Genomic DNA, 23,414 nt, shown 5'->3' with positions numbered 1-23,414 from the left:
AAAGTAGCTCAATAATAATCCAGTTACACTCACACACTCCTGAATCAGAGGGAAATTTGAATTCTTATCAAGTCACTTCAAGGCTTCAAAGTTACCTCCTTTCCTTGCTGGATGAATGAGACAGACACCCTTTAAAAAAAACCCAACCCCCCCAAAAAACCCCAAAAAACCTTCCTTTCTAGCAGTGAGAGAGCAACCGTGATGGCTTCTTCCCACATTAAAAAGATCAGCAGTAAGGTTTACAAACAAGTTTTTAAAGGAAACTGTATCTCATTCATCCAGCAAGGAAAGGAGGTAACTTTGAAGACTAGAAGTGACTTGGTAAGGATTCATATTTTCCCCTCATTCAGGTGTAGGGGTGTGCGTGTGTGTGTGTGTGTAACTGGATCCTTATTGATCCACTTTAAGGTGAGGGGAGCTCTAGGATATTTCTAACTTTTGTTACAAAACCTGAAAGCACCTTCCTTAGAAGTCCAGGAAAAGCCACAGGGACTCTTTATGGGAATTATTGCAATGCCTCTGCCACCACTGCTGCTCCCTCACTGCCTAGAGCATCTAAAATTTAAAATAGGAGCCTACCACCAGCAAGTAAAAGGCAGATGAGGTCATATTCAAATCACAAAACAAGTTTGGGAACTACAAGAGCAAGGTTCTCATTTGAGTCTCAGCCCTGTGTTCTTTCACACACTTAAGCCCTTGGACATATCTAAGGGAAATATTCTTTTGAGTAAAAACATTGGCCCACATGTTCCTTAGCATAATGCAGGTGGTTTGGAGCCACCCACAATCATGTGGGCTCTGTAAGGAAGCACCGGCAGTCTTGCTCAAGAGGACAAATACATAAAGTAGTGTGCCTGTACTCTGGGAGCACTGCTTACATTATTTCCAATGTAAGTAGCTTTCCTGAAGCTCAGGCATACTATTTTAACTGTTTGCTCTCTTGAGCAAGATTGCTGGTACTTCCTTAAGAGCCTGCCGCAGAGCAGGCAGCTCACAACTGCCCAGGGGCGTAACAAGGCTGGAATGGGCCCAGAGACAAAATTTTAAAATGGGCCCCTCACTGATACACACACTTCACATGTGACTTGCCTGTGGGGGGCCCCTCGAGGCGTGGGGGCCCCCAGGCAGCCGCCTCCCCCTGCCTAATAGTAGTTACGCCCCTGCAACTGCCCCTGTTAGACTGAAAAACATGTCGACCCTTGATTGTATCCTAAATTGCTGTTCTGAGAATACTTGTGTGAGCTGAAACAAAGCCACGCATCATCCATTCTGGCTCACATCACTGATTCAGAAGATATGAAGAATACTGATTCTTCAGTATGAAGAAGGAGGAGGTTTCTTACTCAGAGGTGAAGGCTCCTTTTTTGTATGGAAGGTTTGCTTGCCATAAAATCTCATCATTGGCTCTATATAGTTCTTAAGTCTATGTAGTCTGTTCCGTATTGAAGAGTTAATTACCTTACCAGGCTCAGCCACCAGGTGGTAGCATTCCGCTTGTCCGTTGCTAGTCACATTCCTTTTGCAGGAGCTCTGCAACAAGCTGACCTCTCCCATCTTATGCGTCTCTGCCTAAGGGTGTGTGGCCAGCATTTCCTGCTGGGACTTTCTTCTTGTTTCCTGTTCTTTCTTTTATTCTGAAGCCTACAACTCCTAGGAAAATGCTGAGGTGTAGGCTTTTTTCCTTTAGTTTCTCTGACACCTTGTAACACCTGCACTTACCATATGGAAACAGTTTCCTTCAAAAGCAGAATAATTTGTACAACCTTTTCTGTGTAACAAAATATCACCTGCAAGTCCAACAATGTAATATATGCTATAGACCAGGCCTTCTCTGTGGCTGCCCCAGGGCTTTGGAATATGCTTTCTGTTGAAAAAAGAGCATCTACTTCTCTGTTTGCTTTTAGGAAGACCCTCAAGAAGATGCACCTGTTTCCTCAGGCTTTTAGCTGATATTAACTTTAAACTGTTTAATTAGTGGGGTTTTTTTAATGAGATAGATAGATAGATAGATAGATAGATAGATAGATAGAATGCAAGCTCCTTGGATGCAACATTCAGTACGTTAGAAAAATAAAAACATTAATCTTCATGCAGAATTCAGAAATTACAAGTCAGCAAACAACAAAGAAACCAAAGAAACTTGTTGCAAAACATTTTAATTCTGATGACCACAACTTTTCTGACTTGGAAATATTTCCAATAGAGAAAGCATTTAATCCAAGAATATTGAAAGAAAAACAGAACTTCTGGATCTATAGACTTAAGACCCTAGTACCTTATGACCTCAGTCTTGAATATAATACTTCGGTGCACACAATCTTCTAAAAGATTTTAAACAAAAACTTGAGATCCTTGCCATGCGTGTGCTCCCATGGAGCATGTTGTAGGGAACTCAGGAATGTTCCTAAGGATCTCAGATGTGCATCACGACTGACCAACATTTAGCCATCATCAACAAGCTAACTTCAGATCCTAGGCTAGAGATCTTGGTTGAATGTCGGCTAAATGTTGGTCAGTCATGGCATCCATCTGAGATCATAGAAAAATCCTGAGCTCATAAAACACACTCCTTAGAAGAGTGTGCAGGGCAGCATTCAGGTTTTCATTTAACCAGCCCCGGAACAATAATGAGAACCAGCCCTTAGTGAGTGAGTGTGCATGTAATGAGAATTTCACCACTCACAGCACTGATTAAACTGACACCTCGGTTCACAGTGTTCCTTTAAATCAGAACTGTGTATCTGAGGAAAGCAGAAGCAGAAACACTTGACCAAACAAGTTTTAAGCCCATCTCTGATTTGTTGTTCATTCAGATAGATAGATAGATAGATAGATAGATAGATAGATAGAGTGTGTGTCTTTTTAATAAGAGATTATTACTCTGCAAACTTTTCTGCAATCCATGATCTCAATTTTCCCCAGTGTGTCCCTTGATAAAGTAAAGTTTGCTGGGAGATGGACAACCACCACATGGTGCTGTAGCTGATCAGTTTCAATTCCAAACCTAACTCCAAAAAGTGATGGCTCAGCCTTCTAGCCAGCTCTTCTCCCTCATCTCCCAACACTTCCTGTAACACTCGCCATTCTGTTTCCTACTTCCCTCTAGAGGGCTTCAAGTACACTCCAAATCTGTTTCTAGTTAAGGACAGGAAAAGAATGGAAAGAAGTCACTGCTATTTGTTGTAGATGTCAGTTTCGTGAAAGATCACAAGGAGTTTGTCTACATTTTTACAATGTGGTTCTGTATGTGCAGTGTTTTTTGTCTGTCTTAGTTCCTGCTCCAAATCCCCAGGTTGCAAGCAAGGTTCATAATAATTAGACCTTTGCATCGCTCACAGAACTTTGAAAACACATTAAGATCCTTATGGTCTCTCCATCATCTGTTGAAATCAGATTCAGTTTTTCTAAACTTCATAGTAAAAATGGCTTTACAGTTTGTTCCTGTTTCTCAGCATTATGTAACAGGTAGGGAGATTTGGTATCTAACGAAGCATTTGCTTTTCTGAATGGCTTGTAATACCTCGAAGGTGCCAGAACTTACAAGATTTAAGCTGTAGGAAAGTTGTTTTAAAAGCATATTTCTTGTTCATAGTGTGAATGCTTAAGTAGTACTACTCTAGCTTCAAAGTCACAAAAATGAAGGCAGTAAAGACAAGATCATTTGTTGCTGTCGCTGTACTTAAAATAGACCATATTAGAGTAGGATGTGGGTCTGGCAGTCTAGTTAATATATACTTAAGCTACGAGGTATTTAGTATGGAAACTCTTTTAAGATGGAAGACATGCCTTCTGTGGGAAGAAACTAACTGTGCTTTTAAATATATTTATATACTCAGAATGACCTCTTATTAGGTCCCCTCCCCCTAATTTTATTTTGCAGGGTACCAACTGAAAGAGTGAGCAACTGAAGCACATTTTCCCCCTTCATCCTGCAAAAGTGCAGCCCCCTCCCTCTTTCTTTCTTTCTTAAATGCATGTTCCTTCCACAAGATGTTAGCATCAACTGCAGCTCCCATTGAATTATGTTGGAGAGGGTAAATCTGGAAGGAAGGAAGGAAGGGCAGATAAAGTGGGCCTCACAGATTTTACCTTTACCTTTTAAAAAAATGGCTTCATGCATATTCCAACAATTTAATATTACAGTGGAAAGGCTGAGCCTCTAAAGAGGATTTTAAAAATTAAAAATATAGAAAATTGCATATATGATGTGGGGAAGGGCTGTGTTGCTCATCACCACAGGGAGGGCCACACAAGGGGCCCACACAAGAGGTCCACACTTTGGCAACACAAGGAGGCCACACCAGGGGGCTACATAAGAAGGCAACACAAGGGGGTCACACAAGGCCACTACACGAGGCCACCACAGAGAGGGCCACACTCATCGCCACAGGGAGGACCACACAGGGGACACACAATAATGCCTGCGATACCAGTGCAACTACATCCCCCTAGAACAGGAGGGACCATAGCACGGAAGCTGAAATTGAACTCACATTTCTCTCAGCAAGAGCCTTATGTTTTACTCTCTCCATGTTTTGCCATTCTGGACGGGCAACAAAACCAGGAGATTGATTGAGTCCCAGCTAGGGCTAGTGACCCGAGTTCATTTTGGTCAGTCACAAGGTGCAGGCTAGGCTAATATTGTGAGTGACAGAATCATGTGATTTCCCTGCAACATCGACAATGAAGAAACCACTGCATCCCTCCCTGGGGGTTGGGGGGTGGGGAGAGAGATGGATTGTGTAAATTATAAGTTTTCATAAGTGAGCTGTTTGATCTTGTGGATTGGCCTAAATTTCAGTGGTTAAAGAAAAGGGGTTTTGCTGCTGTAGCTGTAGGATAAGCGCATTGTCGACAAGCACTCACCCATCTCCTTTACCTTTTGCTGTGCAATGTTTCACCAGAGTCCAAACTACACTACCCCTGGCCCCAGAGCAGCACAACAGCCCTGCCACAACTAAGCCCTGCCACAAAGGGGTGCGTAAGAAGGAAGGCATGCAGTCGTTCCACCCTTCTTTGACTGGACACTTCTTGGGCACTGGGCTCTAGGCACTCTTGGCCTTTTGCACCAGTGCTTGGAGTCATATCTTGTTAGCTGCCACCTCAGCTCAGTATATTCTTGTACACAAAGTATCGGTGATTAATCCAGGCATGAGGGCTCTCCAACGGAACACCACCTGATCCTTGTCTTTTACATTCTGCTTTTGTTCATGTAAATGCAGCCTTTGTGATGCATCAAAATATGTTCCTTAGAATGGGGCTTTTTTGGTATGCTATATTCAGCACCTTCCCTTCCACCTTGTTGTTGTGCTTCAGCTGCCACTGAAATGCATTCACCCATGGGACGGGATGCAAGGACTTCTGTTATAACAACTTAGCAGTGAAGAAGCGGAGTATCCTGCCTATGGCAGGGTTTATTTAAGGAGGCAGGTTGTAACAACCCACACAATGGAATTGGAGCAAAATGCTAGCTGATGTTTTGGTTGTGAAAAGTGCTTCGGGAATCTTCACAGATCTCTAAGAAAGACCTCAGTGGAAAGGATCAGAAATTTACAGATGAACATACAAGTTGATTATGAGAGAGGGTTGGGGGCGGAACTTTACAGTCCAAGGCATATTAGACCAATGCACTTGTGAGGAAAATGTGTCAGGCAAGCAAATCAAAACCTGTTCAGTGTTCATTTATTTCCAGCATTTAGGCCTAACATACTGGCCATCTTGTGTTGAAGTTCTTACCGTAAGCTAAGTGTATCCTCATGTTCACAAAAAAGAAACACTCAGTAATTAATGGAAATTATAAGTAATAGCTCCATAGAACCTCCCACACCCAAGCTTCTAATTAAAGCATTTTGACACTTACTACACAGGTTACAATACTCTCAACTGTATATGGAGAAAATCCAACTCATGCAGTAAAAGCAACAGCATACTGGAAAATCTCCTTGGTATGTGTTTTTTTTATTACTTGCTATAGCTTTTAATGAGATATGATTTGTATGGCCTTTTTCCAACAGAGTTTCCATATGCTTCAAGTGCTGGCAAATGTTGAGCATATGTAGGTCAAACTCTCTCTTTTAAATCATTTCCCCCATCCCCCATAGAAGGGAAGTTTGTTTCAAAGGTGAATTATCACTTAGGATCCTGCTTTGTGAGGGACTATTGTTGATGTCGCAGTGTATGAACCCTGTGATGTAAACTGAGGGAATGCTGGGAGTGTGGTGCGGGGGCTGAGGTTTGAGGGTGGGAGGGTGAGTTTCAAGGGATTGTGGAACATCAGCTCAAATTTTATGTCTCTGACATGTTTGCACACAAAATGGCAAAGATTGTGCATATATAGATCCATTTCAAACTGGCTTTAGAGCAGGCTATGGAGACAGCCTTGGTCAGCTTGATGGATGATCTCTACGAAGGAATGGACAGAGGGAGTGTGACTCTGTTGTTTCTTTTGGACCTTTCTGCAGCTTTTGATACTATATCGACCATGGTATGCTTGGTACATACAAAGTGCTGGTAATTACCTTTAAAGCCCTAAATGGCTTAGGTCCAGGTTGCCTGGGAGAGCACTTCCTTCTGTATGATCCTGACCGCACATTAAGGTCATTGAGATGGGTCAGTCTCTGGATGCCGCCAGCTCGTCTGGTGATGACTCTGGATCGGGCCTTCTCTGTACTCACTCCTGGGCTATGGAATGTGCTCCCTATAGACATTCATGGCTTAACATCTTTACCAGCCTTTAAAAGAGCCCTAAGACACACTTTTTTAGCCAGGCTTTTAATAATCTCTGAATGTTTTAAATTTTTAATTGCTGTTTAAATTTTTTTAATTGTGGTAATTTTTGAAAGTTTTAAATTCTAATTGTTTAATAGTTGGCTTTATTCTGTTGTGTTTATTTTTGTAAACCAGTTAGAGTAGTCAGGTGATAGATTAATAATAATAGTAATAGTAATAATAATAATAGTTTGTAGTCAGGCGATAGATTAATAATAATAATAATAATAATAATAATAATAATAATAATAATAATAATAAATGTACTGTATTGTCACTTCTCCCAAAGGTTCTTTGGGACCTTGAGATGCCTTGGTTGAGGTCCTGAATGCCTCACAATTACTTTATAAAGTTTCTGTTTCTGGTGCACATAAACAAAAACATGCCTGTTGCAAGGGTTGGAAGTTCTGGTGCCTCTTGACTTGGGCAAAAAGATCCTGCGCTCCTGCTCTGTATTTATTTCCAGTCCTTCCAAGGTCTCTCTCTTCAGACTGGTTTTGTAGTTCTTCATCACTTCAGACTGCATTCTGGAAAATCTGGGCCAACTTCTAGTATGTGAACATCACCGCTGAAATAGATGCATTTTAGTGTGACAAGCACCTATTGAATAATGAGTATGTAATCATTTAAAAAGGACCAAATGGGGTGAAACTATTTTTTACAGCTATGGTTCCACTCTTAGGTACATTTTCCTTTTTTAAAAAATGTAAAAAGGTTTCCCAGATGTCCTTCGGAGTGTTTTTTTTTTTTTTAACTGATTTAGAAATCTAATTTCCATTTGCACAAACAAAACAACTCAGTTACAAAAATATGCTTCTTTCCCAGTTCTAAGGTGTGTTCCAATAAACAATGAAAAGGTCAATTCTGATCCAGAATTGATCCAGATCCTTGGTGCACTATACTGAATATTTAATTATATAGTTCTTAATATTTTCTTCTTGTAAACTGCTTTGGATTCTTATGAAGAGAAATGGGAAGAAATAAGCCACCTGAGTGATTATATTTTTGTAGCTGGAAAGGCAGAATATAAATTATTTTATAAATAAAAACAAACATGTCTGTCAATGTATCCATTACCCCAATGTCCAGGGATTTTAATAGACACTGCCTAATTTTGTGAGGGATGGAATGTTTCCACTGACAGGCCCAAACAGTGTTCACAACAAATAATAAATTAAATACAATATTTTTTTACACAAATAGGATCTCATAATTTATTATGTGGAATATCAGCAAAGGAGCCAAAGACCCACAACATTAGAACCCACAAAACTTCTAAGGCATGACATTGACTAGGCCAGGTATTGCTTATATGCTGATCTAGACAATTTCAATGTTAGTATTGTGCATGGGAAATGTTCTTCAATTAGGAACAAGGAAAATAAAGCAAACAAGATTTTTCCACTGCAGCAAGGCCCTGTCTGTTATTTGTGTACAGTCATCCTCGATCTACTGAAGCTGGATCAAAGCTAGAACTATGGTAGTAGAAAGGATTGCAGTTGCTCCCATTCTGCCTCAGAAATAATTATCCATACAAATTTATTTATTTAGTATATTTATTTAAAATGTTTATATTCCATCCATCCAGTGCAGTTGTGCATGGAGTAACTAACCAAAAAATAGTAGAATGAACACAACACAATTTAAAATAAATCAAATTAACTAAAAACAATTCCCATTTAAAACCAAATTTTAAAACCAAATTTTAGAAGTTGAAAATTAAAAGTTAAAAATCCACCAAGTATGAGCGGCAGATAAAACACTAAAAGGCCTCTCTAAAAAGATGGGTCTCTAGAAGCTTTTTAAAAACTCTGAGAGAGGGAGCCCAGTGAAACTCTTCCAGGGAGATGTTGAGTGGCCACAACCAGAAATGCCGTCTCTAGTCCCCACCAACCAAACCTCAGTAGGAGGTTCATGAGCAGAGGCTGAGATGCTGAACAAAGGGTCCTGGCAGTTTTGTATGGGCAAATTATGTTGGGGTCAAGGCCTATGCAATTATCTGTCAGGATATTCTCTCCTTCTAAAATATCCAATTCTGTGCTGGATTATACCCCTTGATCTTCATTTGGTAATCCCATACCAGCTCTGGACTCCACCATGGCACTGCTCATGTGAGTACGCTGCGTGGCGGAGCCTGAGACAGCCTCTGCTCATCTGTGGGGGGAAGCAGGCAAGGTTGTGCCTTCCCCCCAGCCCTCCTGAGCGCATGGCTGAAGTCATGTGAACGACCTCATTGAGTGTAATGGGGATTTCCTCAGGAAAGTGTGCTGTCTTAAAGGCAGGGTCATCAACAGGTTGTGGGGACAGGGAAGAGCCTGAGGCAAAGTCTTTTATTGCCCCACCCCATAATGCTGCTCCCTTGCCCACTATTGTCCACTAAGTCTAAGTAATTACCAGGGTCTCCTGGTGAAGGTGAGAGCCAACATCGACTTGATGGCGCTTAATCGATCAATCAATTAATCATGGTGAAGGTGGCAGTGGGCAACAGCAGATCTACAACCGGGGACTTCAGGCCTGAGCTGAACCTGGCCAACCTCAAGTACCAGCCCTACTAAAAGAACCAATCCCTTGCTTTTCAATAAAAGAACCTGGAACAAGTTCTAGTTGGTTTGAAATGAATAACCAGTGGCTAAAGATCAGCACAAATTATTTCCTATGAAAGTAAGCTATGCCGTTGTAGAGAAGGCTTGTCTTGTCATCATATAGGGCAGGACAAGAATTATAACCATATTTGAAAAGGGGGTTGGGGTTGGCGGGAGGTATATTGGGGAGTGTGAAACTCACTGGTGGCAGCAGGGCTCCTCTCGGTGGCAATGTCCTCTTTGAAATCTCCCCTCCCCTCCCATATGTTGCAGTTTCAGTGCACTGATCTTTTGCACCAACTATCTAAATGACCACTAGGGGCACTGGGAATAGAGATAGTGAGTAAGGGTCTCCCTAGCTGTTCTACCTGTCTCTATGACCCCGGATATGACTCTTGTCTTCAGGTATTTCCTGAACTGAGTCTGAATCCCTTCCTTTCCTCTTATAAAGAAATAGAAACATCTCTCTCTCTCTCTCTCTCTCTCTCTCTCTCTCTCTCCCTACCTATTCATTATGTAGTTCTTTAGATTAAGGATTAGGTCTTTCCTATCCAAAGTGTACTTCTTCAATAAATCTACAGTATTCTCCATGTGTTTTCTCAAAATAGCTGCAACAATTAAACTCTGTAGTCTGCTCTGTAACTGGAGTGGGTAGCTTCTTTAGTGCTCTGCTGGTTAATCTGGGGGTAAAAATTACAACCTCCAACACCATCAACATATCGTGTTGCTCAAAGAGAACTACAGCCATCAGGAGGAGGACCCTGCTACCACTGCTAACCAGCAGGGAGCAACAAGTTTAGGAAATGGACAGCCCGCCCTCCTTCCCCAACCATTCCCCACCAATTTTGAGCCAAAAGTTCTCATTTGAGAATGTTCGCCTCAGCTCAGTTTTTTAAAAGGGGATAGGGGATGGAAGGATGAACACAGAAGTAAAGAAACATGCATTGCTTTAAAATGTTTTAACAGTGGGTAATATACTTGAAGGATGGGGTGGAATGAGCAATACTGCCAGCTGAACCAGCATTTTATTGTAGGCTGAGTGCTTTCACAAAGAAGCATGCCACTTATCTTCTTTTTATTTAATAAGTGGCAAAGCTACCCGTCCCTTGTAGCAATGCCTTATCACTTAGCTTCCTGAAGCCTGGGCACTTTGCCTCTCCACTGATGGAACACACATCTGCCCTGATTTGCTATAAGGTTGGAACAGCAGCGTGGTTCATTTCCTTCCCACAAGGCGACCCCTTCATTCATTATGTATGGACCGAAAAACCTACTCTCTTTGAACAAGGACTTATTGAACTATCACAACACAATATGGATGAGAGACGTCACAGTGGGCTCTTCACTGGTGGTGTAGGTCTGATTTTATAGTAGGTCTTATTTGACTAGGAAGCATGGTGTCTTGTAGAGAGGCATCAGGCAAAAATTCAGGTGCACCTCTAACAAATCATTGGGGGAGCTACATCTGTTGAATTTCTACTTGGACATCTTCCTTCCTTGGCCAATGCCATGCTGAAAGACCAAGGCAATGTGTGGGTGCATGGAGCCCCGTTTGTAAAGCCAGTGTAAAAAAAGAGTCTATTCAAAATAGTTACTGCTTACATAGCATGGTAGTTAAGGTAGGCAGCTTGACTTGCAGTTTCCATGCTTTTTAGAGCATAAGTGACAACTGTAAGCACCTTAGCTCTCATCTTGAATCAAAGGGTTGTTTTATATATATTTTAATACACATGGGCCCTGATCAGTGAAAGCTGCAGCCATAAGTGCAACGTCAAAAGAGTACTTCGCACATTATACACTTTTAGGTGTATGCCTAATATAGGCTAAAGCCATATATATTTGAAAATGTCAAGTGTGAATGTGACAAAGTGTGAATGGCTCATGTTGGCAAACATGTGTGTCCTACAGGCACACTCAAGGAACCTCAACGGGCTGCAGCTCCCCATCAAGTGTCAGAGTGCTGCTGCAAGGATGATTCTGGGCATCCTTGCTCGGCACAAGTTTTATAGCTATCCTGCAACAGCTTCACAGGCTGCCAGTTTGCTTTCAGGCCAGATTCAAAGTATTAATAATGACGTTAAGTAAGACCTACATGGCTCAGGTATATGTCGGACCACATTTACCCATACAAATCTGTCAGACTCTTCAGATCTTCATAGGAACACAGGAACATAGGAAGCTGCCATATACTGAGTCAGACCATTGATCTATCTGGCTCAGTATTGTTTTCACAGACTGGCAGCGGCTTCTCCAAGGTTTCAGGCAGGAATCTCTCTCAGCCCTATCTTGGAGAAGCCAGGGAGGGAACTTGGAACCTTCTGCTCTTCCCAGAGCAGCTCCATCCCCTGAGGGGAATGTCTTACAGTGCTCACACTTCTAGTCTCCCATTCATATGCAACCTTGATTATTTTTTAAAAGACTCTGAAGGCCATCTTTTTAAAAGAAGCATTTTAAAACGGGTCATCTCAGGCCCTGATCTTCATCTCAGGCCCTGATTTTTGCCCTGCCACTGACAGATGCAGTTCATGAGGGCCAGGCCAGGGCCTTCTCGGCTCTGGCCCCTGTCTTTAGATTGCCTTCCCAGAGGGACTTCTCCCACCTTCATTATTTTTTTTAAAGACTCTGAAGACCATCCTTTTTAAAGAAGCATTTTAAAACTGGTTTTAATTGGGTTTCTGGTTTTAATCAGGTTTAAAACTCATTAAGTCTGCAATTTTATCTTGCTGTTTTGTTTTTATGCTTTTTAAATAATTATGCATTTCTGTTTTATTATATTTTTATTGACAGTTGCCCTGAGCAGCAGTGTGCTAGAGGGTCAGAATAGAATTATTTAAACATCAAAAAATCAACAAAAAACCACAACAAGCCTGCATTTGCTGTTGCATGAGATGAGAAATAGCCCTAAAATGCATAGATTCCCTGCTTTAAAACACACACACACACACACACACACAGAGGAAGACTGAAAAATGGGTAACTATTCTGAAATCTCTCACTATGCTTATGTTAAGGCTGATCCTTAACTGATACTATTTTATAAAGAATAAAAGCTACATTTTAAGAAGGTTTCTTCTCCTCCTGCTTCCTCTTTCTATGCTCCGAGGAGAGGAGAGAACTTTTCTTTTGAGCACACTACAATTTTGAATGAGTCTTAAAGATATGGATGGCCATTTGCGTTCATGCCTATTTTACAGAATAAGGCAAATGCAAGCTCTGGTTTCCTATAAATTCCAATCCAGGTCATTACATTCTGAGCTGCTTCTGCACAGCGTAGGTGTGAGACATGAAAAGTGATGAGTGGGATAGACAGCACAGGGGAACATGATCCTGCATTAATAAGATCATTGATGCATGGCTGAGAAGTAGCACCTTCCTGGGAGCAGGGCAAAATGGGGTACAGGGAGCTAAGTGACTCATTTGAATGCCGACGACAGAACTGGAGCCCATCTGTCTTCACATTCTCTACATGCCTGGCCTTGGCAACATGGAAAGGTGCACACACGGTGGACTTGGCACGAAACACTTCATGGCTCCTTCTTAGTCTTGTTTCTGACTGCACATAATTTGTGCATGTGTATGTCTCTCCACCATATCTCTGGCAAAATAAAAAGTGCCTCACTCGAGGCTTAGATTTCCTCTATAGTCTCAGCTGGATGAACCAGATATATACCATGCCACAGGATGTCTAGGGTTCACCTGCATTCCTGTGGAACAAACTGTTCATTATTCTCATGTTCTTCCTTTTCTCTCTCCCCCCTCCTCACAGATGCTCAAGGGCTTTAAGGTGGCAACAGAAGGACCTTTAAGGCTCACAAGTGAGACTAAAGCTAAGGAATTGATTACCTGGGTATAATTAGCCTGGAATGAGATTGTGCTGGCTTTTGGGAAATGGCGACTTGTGTTGAAAGGTTCCTGCTTAAAAAGAGATGATCTGCATGCTTAAAAATGACTTCAGCTGCTGTTGTGGCCACTCAGGAACTGTAAAAAGAATCCAAAAGGGATGACACATGTATGGTGCCTGCATCAGGAAACAGGAGATAAGCATGCCACTGGAATTAAGCAGTAAAAATATACATCATGTACACATAATGCAAACATAGAGAGTATAATCAGCTAGAGCAGTTGCATTTGAATGACATAAAATTAAGATGATGCTTCACTTCCCCATTTAATTCCATATTTATTTATTTATTTTAAAAAAATCTCCGTTTGTCTCAATTGTGCCATTATATCCACTCTTCAAATAACTGGAAGATAATAACTGATCTCATTGTTTGTGCTCTGGTTCCCAAATGTTTGCTACTAATCTTAGCTACATATCATGATTGTTCAAGAGCACAGAATAACAGTAGCCAAAAATCATAGGGAGCTTTTCTGGCCCACTAGAAAACAATTCAGAAGTCACCATCTGCTAATACCTTTCTGAAGACCACCCCAAATGACACAAAGTTATGAGCAATAAGCTTTTGAGTTCTGCAATACCCTTCATTATGGTTGCTGGGTGTTAAGCAAACCAAAAGCAGAGGAGAGATGGGGGGAGAAAAAGCTGGGCATGGTGCAAGAATATGCCATGTGCAAACATAAGTGCCTTTCTGTTTCCACATGGCACTTTTGGATCCAACTCCTCATGTGTTATTTTAAGCATACACAGGTACAAAGTACCTAAAGCTGCACACAGTCAGATGGCATGCTGGTCCCTTGAGGAACCTGAATACTGTGGCTCTCAAGATTTCAAAAGACTTCTCAAGCATGAATATACTTTTAGATAGACTTGATAAACTTCTTGTAGACATCATGTAAGAGAGGCTCTCCTGAGCATCCCACCATCTTCTGAAGCACACTTGTGGGTGACATGTGGCCAAGCCTTCTTGTTGGTGGCCCCAGCTTTTTGGAGCTCCTCCTGATTTTAGGCTTGCTTCTTCCCTGTTTAGTTTTAGGTGGAACACTTAAAAAAAAATTCTAGTAGGCGTTCCCATGGCTATATATTTCTTCTGTGACCAAGGGTGCCCTGATACATTATTGTTTTTCTCCCTCTGCTTTTATGATTTTCTATGCTGTTGCATTTAATGGCCAAGATCCAATGCAGCATTGCCTCTCCATAACACTGTGCTGTGGAGCTCTGAGCCTTTCCAAGGCAGTACCAGAGTTACACAAACAGCTATTTTGCACAACCCTGATACTGACTTTGAGCATCCCCACAGTGCAGTGTTATGGAGACATAATGCTGTGCTGGATGTCAACCACTGTGTTAGAATTGTGTGATACTGTATTTTAAAAATGTGTTGTAAGCAGCCATGAATTCAAACAGCAGCATATAAATCTTTTAAATAAATATATACATAAATAAATAAATATGATCACAATTGGCTTTATAATGATACAGAATCTCAAATATGAGAATCCTGTGAAGAGTATCTCCTGAGAAAGCTTTCTCTGAGGACTCTTAGGTACACACATAGATAGACAGATAGATAGATAGATAGATAGATAGATAGATAGATAGATAGATAGATAGATAGATAGATAGATATTAGCTCTTTATAGAATGTGCCTTTGAATCTCTGGGTGATTCAGTTCAGCTGGCACTGTGAAGCAGCAAGATTTTTATTCTTATTGAATTGTACTGACAGTGGAGAAGAGCTTTCCTGCTGCCTTTGCCACCACAGCCAAAGAGGTGGTTGGGGGGGGGGGGGAATAAATAGGACAGCTGCTACAAGCCTATGATAGTCTCCCTTGAATTTTTGTGGAATTTATTTGTTGTTCCCTCACATCACTGAAATGGGCCCCATTTCAGGCGAGGGTTTGAACTGTAATTGGTCCGCCAAATTTGAACTGAAAGGGCTCTAATGAGAACGTTTGACTTAGTACTAGTAAGGAGTGCTTGTTCAAAACAGGAGAGGCCTTGCTGGCTTCTTCTTGATGGGAAACAATTTCCTGCTTGGGAGCATGTAATTCTCAGCAGTCATTCTCTGCTTCCTGAACCGAAAGGGGAAGCAAAGGAAAGTACATGCTCAGAACAGAAGACAACTCTGAATTTAAGACAACCCCCTTAAAAACCGAGGTTAAATAGAGGTTATATCTGTATTTATCAAAAAAGAAGAGGAGGCTGAATTTAAGACCACCCCTTTATTTCTAAGATCAAAGAACCTGGAAAAAACCTAGTCTTGGATTCAGGTAAATCTGGTAAATCCTATGGTTTACAGAAGGAAATTACATTTCTGCCAACAGGTGGGGAGATTACTATTCCCACTCACATTGCAAAAATGGTGGCAGTACATACATTTCATCTAGTCCCTCAATTCAGTCAATGGTCACATTGGAAGTTACAGCTCTACATATGCGTTACCGTGTGAATGCATCTCTATATCCAGTCTGGCCAAGGATCCAGAGGCGCTCTTACCCCTGGAAGTCCAGGCCAAAGTCCAGGGCCTCCACACCCCCTGGGGCCCCCCAATCCTCTTTAGTCTGTCCCAAGTGGTGTGGTTGCCGTGCCGTGCTACTGGCCCACGCTGCACCAGGCAGCCACACATGACCTCTGCTTTAGAGACAGAAGGGGGAGTGGGAAAAGAAAAATGTGGAATGGGAATATCTTAAGTTGTGTGTTGAAAAGTTTCTGCTAATGCACATCTGCATAAATAGACCTGTTTTATATTCTTACATTCTTATAAGTTCAGTTGCTGTTTGTGTCCTCAAATATGTTAAAAATACTGTGTGTATCACGATGTGTGTGTGGTGGGGGGGGCGATGATGCTTAACTTGGAGTGTGGTGGGGACCCCCAAAGGCCTTTAGGTCCAGGCTCCAGAATTACCTAGGTGCACCTCTGCAAGGATCTCTTCATCCAGCATGGAATCTGTGCTTCTGTGTACAGATCCCCTTTTCGGATCATGTCACAAATGTGATGAGCATGTGAATCCTGATTTGACATAAGAATTACGCCTCTCATATAATTTACTTATTTTGTCCTTTCAAATGTAACTGTATATGCTTGAATTCTGAAGTCCTTTTGCCCCTTTCCATTTCTCTGTTGACATTTAGATTGTAAGATACTTAGATCAAGGACTTGTCTTTTGTTTATCCTACTCAGTAAATCACCATGTATAGGTGATATAAATGGATAATATTTTAGAAGTAAGCCAGTATAGCATTGCTAGAACTGATTGCTAGAATTAGAAAGGAGATTGCTAGCATTTGAAAACTTTTAATTGTGCAGCTGCATTTTTGAAAGCTGGAGAGATGCAACAGTAAAAATTAATGTCAATTTGTATTGACATCCTATTGTTTCCTACGAAAGTCTGTAATGACACCTGCAATCAGGGATACAGTCCTTATGCCCCTGAATATTCCTTCTGGATAATACAGATTGCTATCAACACACACTGAGATATAGACTTTATTTACGACTACAAAAGGAACAGATGTGGGACCAGCCATAAAAATGCAGTTCTCTTTAGAAAGGAAAATGCCTCAGTGTTGGAAGCAGGCAAGATTCCGTCCTCCCCCAACCTACCCCTACAACAATTTTTATCATGCTAAGATTATTTTTAGCCATGTTAAGAAAGGAGATGAAAGTTTGACATGACCAAGACAAAGTAAAATATAATGAGGCTATTCCCATGATCAGGTGAAATCGGGCTAGGGGAGCCTAGCCTAATTTCGCCTGACCATGAGAACCACCAGGCTCTCAGGCAAGCCCAGTGGCCTCCAAGCGGTTAACCCGCTTAAGTAACCTCCCCCTAAGCCCAGGTTAGTGGAGCGAGCACTCCGCTAACCCGGGCTCTACGATTGTGAGTTGACACGGTGCGGATCTGCACCGTGGCAATTCACGAGTAGACCCCCGACTGGGAGGCTTAAAAGCAGCCTCCCAGCTCGGGGGGTCTCTCCAGCGTGCCCTGTGAGCTCGCGCAGGGCATGCTGGAGCTTCCGGGGGATGTGCGGCCCCCAATCCCCCCCAGCTCCGTAACAGAGCTGGCAGTCATGTGGGTGGCCGGTTCAGCCGCCTGCAGCAGACTGACTGCTCATCTGCGGGGAGCGTAGGCTTAGCCCGCTCTCCCCGCAAACCCCATCCAGGCTCTTTTCACTGATTGTGAGAAGAGCCTCAATAATGATTTTCTTAAAGGTAGTCTAAACGCAATGAGAACAATTCTGCAAAAGCTAAGGCCTTTTGACACATTGAGGTCATTCTCATGAACGTACTGGGGAGAGAAGGTGGAGGGATCTGCACACAATCTTCCTGCCCTTCCAAACTGGGCTGCTTGTTTCACACACAATCGGCGCTAAGGCGAGCAGCACAGCTGGGAGCCAGAGGTGTAAGTCCTCTGGCATCCCACAATGCACTATGCCAGAAGTGTGGTGCATTGGAGGATTCCCCCGCTGCCTGGCACTCTTGCTGTCCGTCTTTGTACACACTCAGGCTGCAGGCATCCTGAGCGTACACACAACCAGGGACTGTGGTAGAAGGGTGTGCTTGTACCCAGCATCCTTCTACCTCGGTAAAAGTCCAGGGGGATAACTCGGGCTACCAACGTGACAGCCCTACCAAGTGGGGCTGTGCAAGCCTGGGTAGGTCTACTCATGCACATGCCCTAATTATATTCCACACCCATACAATTGGTATACAATGCATGCACGTACAGTTATTCATACACTGGGCCAGTTCATATGATACTTCATCCACCTGCCCCTTTACGCTTAATAACAACATGCATACTTTCTGAGCATGCACATCCTTTCCCCATCCTGGTACACCAAGGTACCTTTCCCTAATCATATGGAAGGGGGCAGTTTTTCTGAACTGCTCTTCTACTGTGTTAGAAATATTAGTATAAACTAGTATTTCTAGCAAGCATGGAGGGCTGGTTTGAACTAACTTACTCCTGCTAACTGGTGCCTGAAAGGAGGCACCTTTTTAATGTGTTGATTCTCTTTATTTAGCAGGGGGAGAGCAACTGGCCCTATCCACCCCCAGCATAGTACCTCCAGTGACTGTTGCTGGTGTCTATCTTATGTTTCATTTTAGACTGAGAGCCCATGGAGGACTGGGATCCATTTTATTTATATATTATTTATCTATGTAAACCATTTCGGATACTTTTGTTTAAAGCAGTATGTAAATATTTGTTGTTGTTGTTATACTAACTTCCCTTCCCATAAGATTATAGAAAGGCACCCCAATGCATTGGGATGGGGAATACTGTACATGTTCATACAACAGATGAAATATTATCCAAACCAGCCCATGATACATGGGAATATACAATGCCCATGATACAGTATACAAGCAATAGACAATATAAACACATACAATAGCACATTTCCTATCTGTATCCTGCATTTGAAGGGGTTTATATCTAGGTATCACATTTTAAAACTTATTTTGAAAAATGTACAGACACCTGAACATACATACTGCACATAATGTCTTAATTATCGCAACTTGAGTTGCAACTAACTCCTGAAAACAAAAGAAATAGAAAGAATAGAACTAAAGCAATAGAAAGCTTCCCTTGTCTTGGTTTTCTCCTGCCTGGAATCCTTCACCTATTAGTGTAGATAGGGGAAGTTTCCACCCATCTGGAGGACATTTTGTTCCCCCACTAAAGGGGGAGTCTTTATTAATACCATTCCTGTACAAAGATGTCATGTATTAACCAATGAATCCTTTAAATAAGGTAAGTGTGACTTGCTGCAAAGAGAGGTTTTACGATTGTCATATTCTATCCAGTAAACCTTTATGTTTTCTTGTTTAGAATTTTGTCCCAGTGAGGATCCTGTAGAGAGTGTGGAGAGGGGACGGAGTCAGAAAGGAAAAGGGAGGGTAAAGAGAAGCAGAAAACAGAGATGTTTCTGAATAAACTCTTAGTGAAATAAATCTACATAAGATTACTTTGTGTTTGTGAGAGAAGCAGCTATAAAACAATTATTTACAAGGCTTCTGACTTCCTCTCCGTGAGGGAAACTTACCCACATTGTCATGCTTGAATTCACACAAGTGAGAAGAAAAGAAGCATTTTTACTAGTTCACATGGGCAATGTGTATGTGATCACATGAAAATGATGTGTGATAAAGGATATTTTATCCTGAATAATCCTCTCAAGTAAAAGTTTCTGTGCATCTAAAATATAGGTGTTTCTTCTTAGAACATTGGATGATATGCTTTGAAAGTTATATAGATAACTGTAGGAAACATCATAAAGGAAAAGTGTGCCATCGAGTTGGTGTCGACTCCTGGCGCCCACAGAGCCCTGTGGTTATCTTTGGTAGAATACAAGAGGAGTTTACAATTGCCTCCTCCCGCAGAGTACGAGATGATGCCTTTCAGCAAATACAATGTTCAACTTATTTATTTATTATTTATTTATTATTAAAACTTTTATACCGCCCTTCCAAAAGGCTCAACTTACAGTACCTTATAATGTATCTTTAAAATATTATAATATAAACATTACATTTAATCTTTCTAGTCTAGTATAGGAAACATCAATGTAATGTTTATATTGTAATATTTTAAAGATACATTATAAGGTACTATAAGTTGAACACTGTATTTTGTGCTTTTAATATTTGTTAAGAATTGTTTTGAATATGTGATGTTTTTATTGATGCATTTCTATCAAAGGTGAAATTATTTAAAATGCTGGTTAAAAATGGTTCCTTTTTTCTTTCTAAATGTATTATGTTATCTTGGGAAATATCAAATAAAAAGTTTAGGAAAGAATTATGCCTGACAGTGTTAACTGAAAGCAGCATTCACTTTTAGGTAGAGGACAGGCATAAAACCTTGAAAATCTTTAAGTTACAGGACTATTTGGATGTGATGTACAGGTGCCCCTCGTTATCCACAAACTCTGCATCCTTGGTTTTGCAGATCTGCAGTTGGGCAGTAGAGACCTGACCTCATTAAGTGCGGTTTGAGAACTAATGGAAATGCACCTACCTGTGTGGCTGAGAGCCATTTTGTGGCTCTAACATACATACAAACAACCCCCTGATTTTTCATGGAAAATCGGCAAAACTGAGAGTTTTGAGGGGCATTGCTGGACAGCTGGAGACCTGCAAAGCATGATATGGTACTTTACTTCTCTGATTTCTGCCATTTAAAGCCTTTTAAAGCTGTTTTTTAGTCTCCAGGAACCTAAAACTGCTCCCCCCCCAATTCCCAAGGTCTTGTTATCCGTGGTTGTAGCCGAGACCAGAACCCCAGTTGGATAACAAGGGCCACCTGTAGTGTATCTGCACATGGATGAATTATAATCTGAATGAGACTGAATTCCCTTTGGAACATACTTGTTTGAATCCCACTAGTGGCTCAGCTGGGCAAACAGACTTGTCCATTAGCAGCAAGCCACTGGCTGCAAATGCACAGCAAACTGAAAGAAAGGAGTCTGGGCTCCCACCACTTGCCAGCAATGGTCCACCTGAGCAGCAGGATGGGAGGGAGGATGTGGAAAGGGCAGCAGAGAGCACAAGGGCACTTGTGAGCAGTTTTATCACCGGGCAGTTTTATAAGGTCCCAGGGCACTTAGAAGCAGCTAAATGCCTCGTTCAGGCAAATCGCTATCAAAATGTAAAACCTGCAGGGTGAGCAGACTCACAAAAACTAACAACCCAGAAAAACGACACCTTTTTTACGCTGGATAAATGACATCATAGCACTAAATTGCAGTGATTAAATTCAACAGAAGGCATCCAACATATGAACGGCACCCTGTGGTCAGCGTTGGCACTGCGGTGTCACAAAACAGGAAGTGTGAAAGCACACTTCAGAGATACGTCCTGACCCCATTTTATGTTCTACTCTGGAAAGTGCCCTGGAGGGGACAGGGAAAGTGTGTGGGATGCACAGTGTTATTTAAGGAAAGAGCAGCAAGTGCCTGTGAGGAGTAGGAAGTGGATGTGTGGGTCCACGTGTGGGTCTCACTACCTTGTGGGAAAGCCTAGTTTAATTAACAGAATACTAATTGTGAGTCTGAGGATTCAACCCTCTATTCATACAGAACTACTGATGAAAACAAATTATTCTAATGAAGAATATATTGGTGGTAAGAAGGAAGGAATTATATTCACTGAAGGAATATTATTATTATTATTTCTTGTTTACACAGTCAGACAGGTGTTATTGACTGGTTTGTTTTATCCAGACATCGAGTCCTTCCCAAGGACCTGGGATGGCAGAATTTTATTGTCAATTGTTATAGATAGCGTCGCAGAATATATTATTATTATTATTATTATTATTATTATTATTATTATTATTAAAATGGATCAGGGTGGTTTACACAGAGAAATAATAAATAAATAAGATGGCTTCCTGTCCCCAAAGGGCTCATATTCTAAAAAGAAACACAAGATAGACACCAGCAACAGTCACTGGAGGGGTACTGTGCTGGGGGTGGAGAGGGCCAGTTGCTCTCCCCCTGCTAAATAAAGAGAAATACCATGGTAAAAGGTGCCTCTTTGCCCAGTTAGCAGGGATATAATTGTATTCTGTCACTTTTTTTTTGTCCTTTCCTTTCCTTACAAGAACAAGTACACAATCTCTTGAAAGTGGTCAGCTGGCCATTAGTAGGGGAGGACTGAGAGAACTGCTACTGTGAGGCTATTAAATTTCTACAGTGCAGGCCCAGAATGTCAACTTTATTCCCCCAAACTGTATTTTTGGATCTCTTGCTTAGCAGGTAAAGAGGGAAGAACTGATGCGAAAACATTCACCAACCATTTCATCACTTAGCATATAACTTGTGCTGTTTGCAGACAGAAACCTGAGTAAATGGGGAGCTGAGTGAAAAACAAGCCTTTAAATTAGGCCTCAAGAGGGGAAAACAAACCTTTAATCCTTGCACATGGTAAATAAACCTGCCTCCTTCAGCCATTATGTGTGGTGAACAAAGCCAATGATAACACATGCCTCAGTACATACAATGACTGAGCAAGACCATGAGAGAGACTTGACAGCCCTCTTTTTTGTGTTTGTTCAGAGACATTTTGTGAGGAGATAAAGGTTTCTCCTCTGCAGACTTATTTGTGGCACTGTTTAGTGTCATGAACTTGACTGAACTTTATGATGGAAATACCACCACCACAACCTTGTTGGGGGCCCCATGCACTTACAGGTCTCCTCATAAAAGACTTTTTGTGTTGACTCTAGAGTTAGCAACCAGAATGTGTGCACTAAACTGAGTCAATTTTCTATAATCACCACAGCAGAGAAAACAGAAGGCCCATGACCTATGATTCAAGGAAACCTGAAGTAAATAAAAAAAGAGAGTGGTTTTCTTCTACTAAACTACACAGGCAGAGGTGGGAGAGAAATCATAGCACACCATTATCAGTATAACTTGGTGTATCTCTTCTGTATATCCTCAGCATATTTTTCCCCTGCTCTCTCTCTTTCTCTCTCTTAAGTTTTCTTTCTCAAAAATTTATCATTTGCTTCATTTGCTTCCTAACATTAGATTTATTTAAACAAACAAACAAACAAACAAAAAACCTCCTAGTGCCTTGAGGCACAAATTTACACATACAGGGACTAAGCAATGAGAAGAACAGGCTTTTTCCAATATATTTATTAGGGATGTGCACAAAACCAGTTTTGCCAGTTTGGCTCAAATCCAAACCGGCCCAGCCTACTCAAGGAGAGTCCAGCGGGGAATCTTCACTGGATTCCCCTTTACCAGTATAGCTCCAAACGTGCTTGGTTCAAATATTTGGGTTTGGTTTGAACTTGGACTGTCCAAGGCCAGTCTGGTTTGACCTGGAACCCATCAGACCAACCTGTTCGACATCAAGCCCAGGTCGAACCGAGCCGGTCCATGCACACCATTAATATTTATGTGGTATCCTTTCACTATCCATCCCAGGTGCGCAGGGAATGCCGCACAAAAGAAAACCCGATGCATCAATCTTACTGACCCTTCCATTATCTTTGAAATAAATAATTTTCACCAGGACATCAGCGCCTACTCCCTCATCCAAACCTATAACCTGACAATATGACATGGATTCCATCTGACCTTTGTTTTTTTTGCAATTCCTATCTAACATTTTGCACTTAGGAAAGAGTACA

Source organism: Hemicordylus capensis, chromosome 1 (genome assembly GCF_027244095.1).
Source record: "Hemicordylus capensis ecotype Gifberg chromosome 1, rHemCap1.1.pri, whole genome shotgun sequence".
Lineage (NCBI taxonomy): Eukaryota > Metazoa > Chordata > Lepidosauria > Squamata > Cordylidae > Hemicordylus > Hemicordylus capensis.
Note: the sequence above shows the minus strand (reverse complement) of the source record.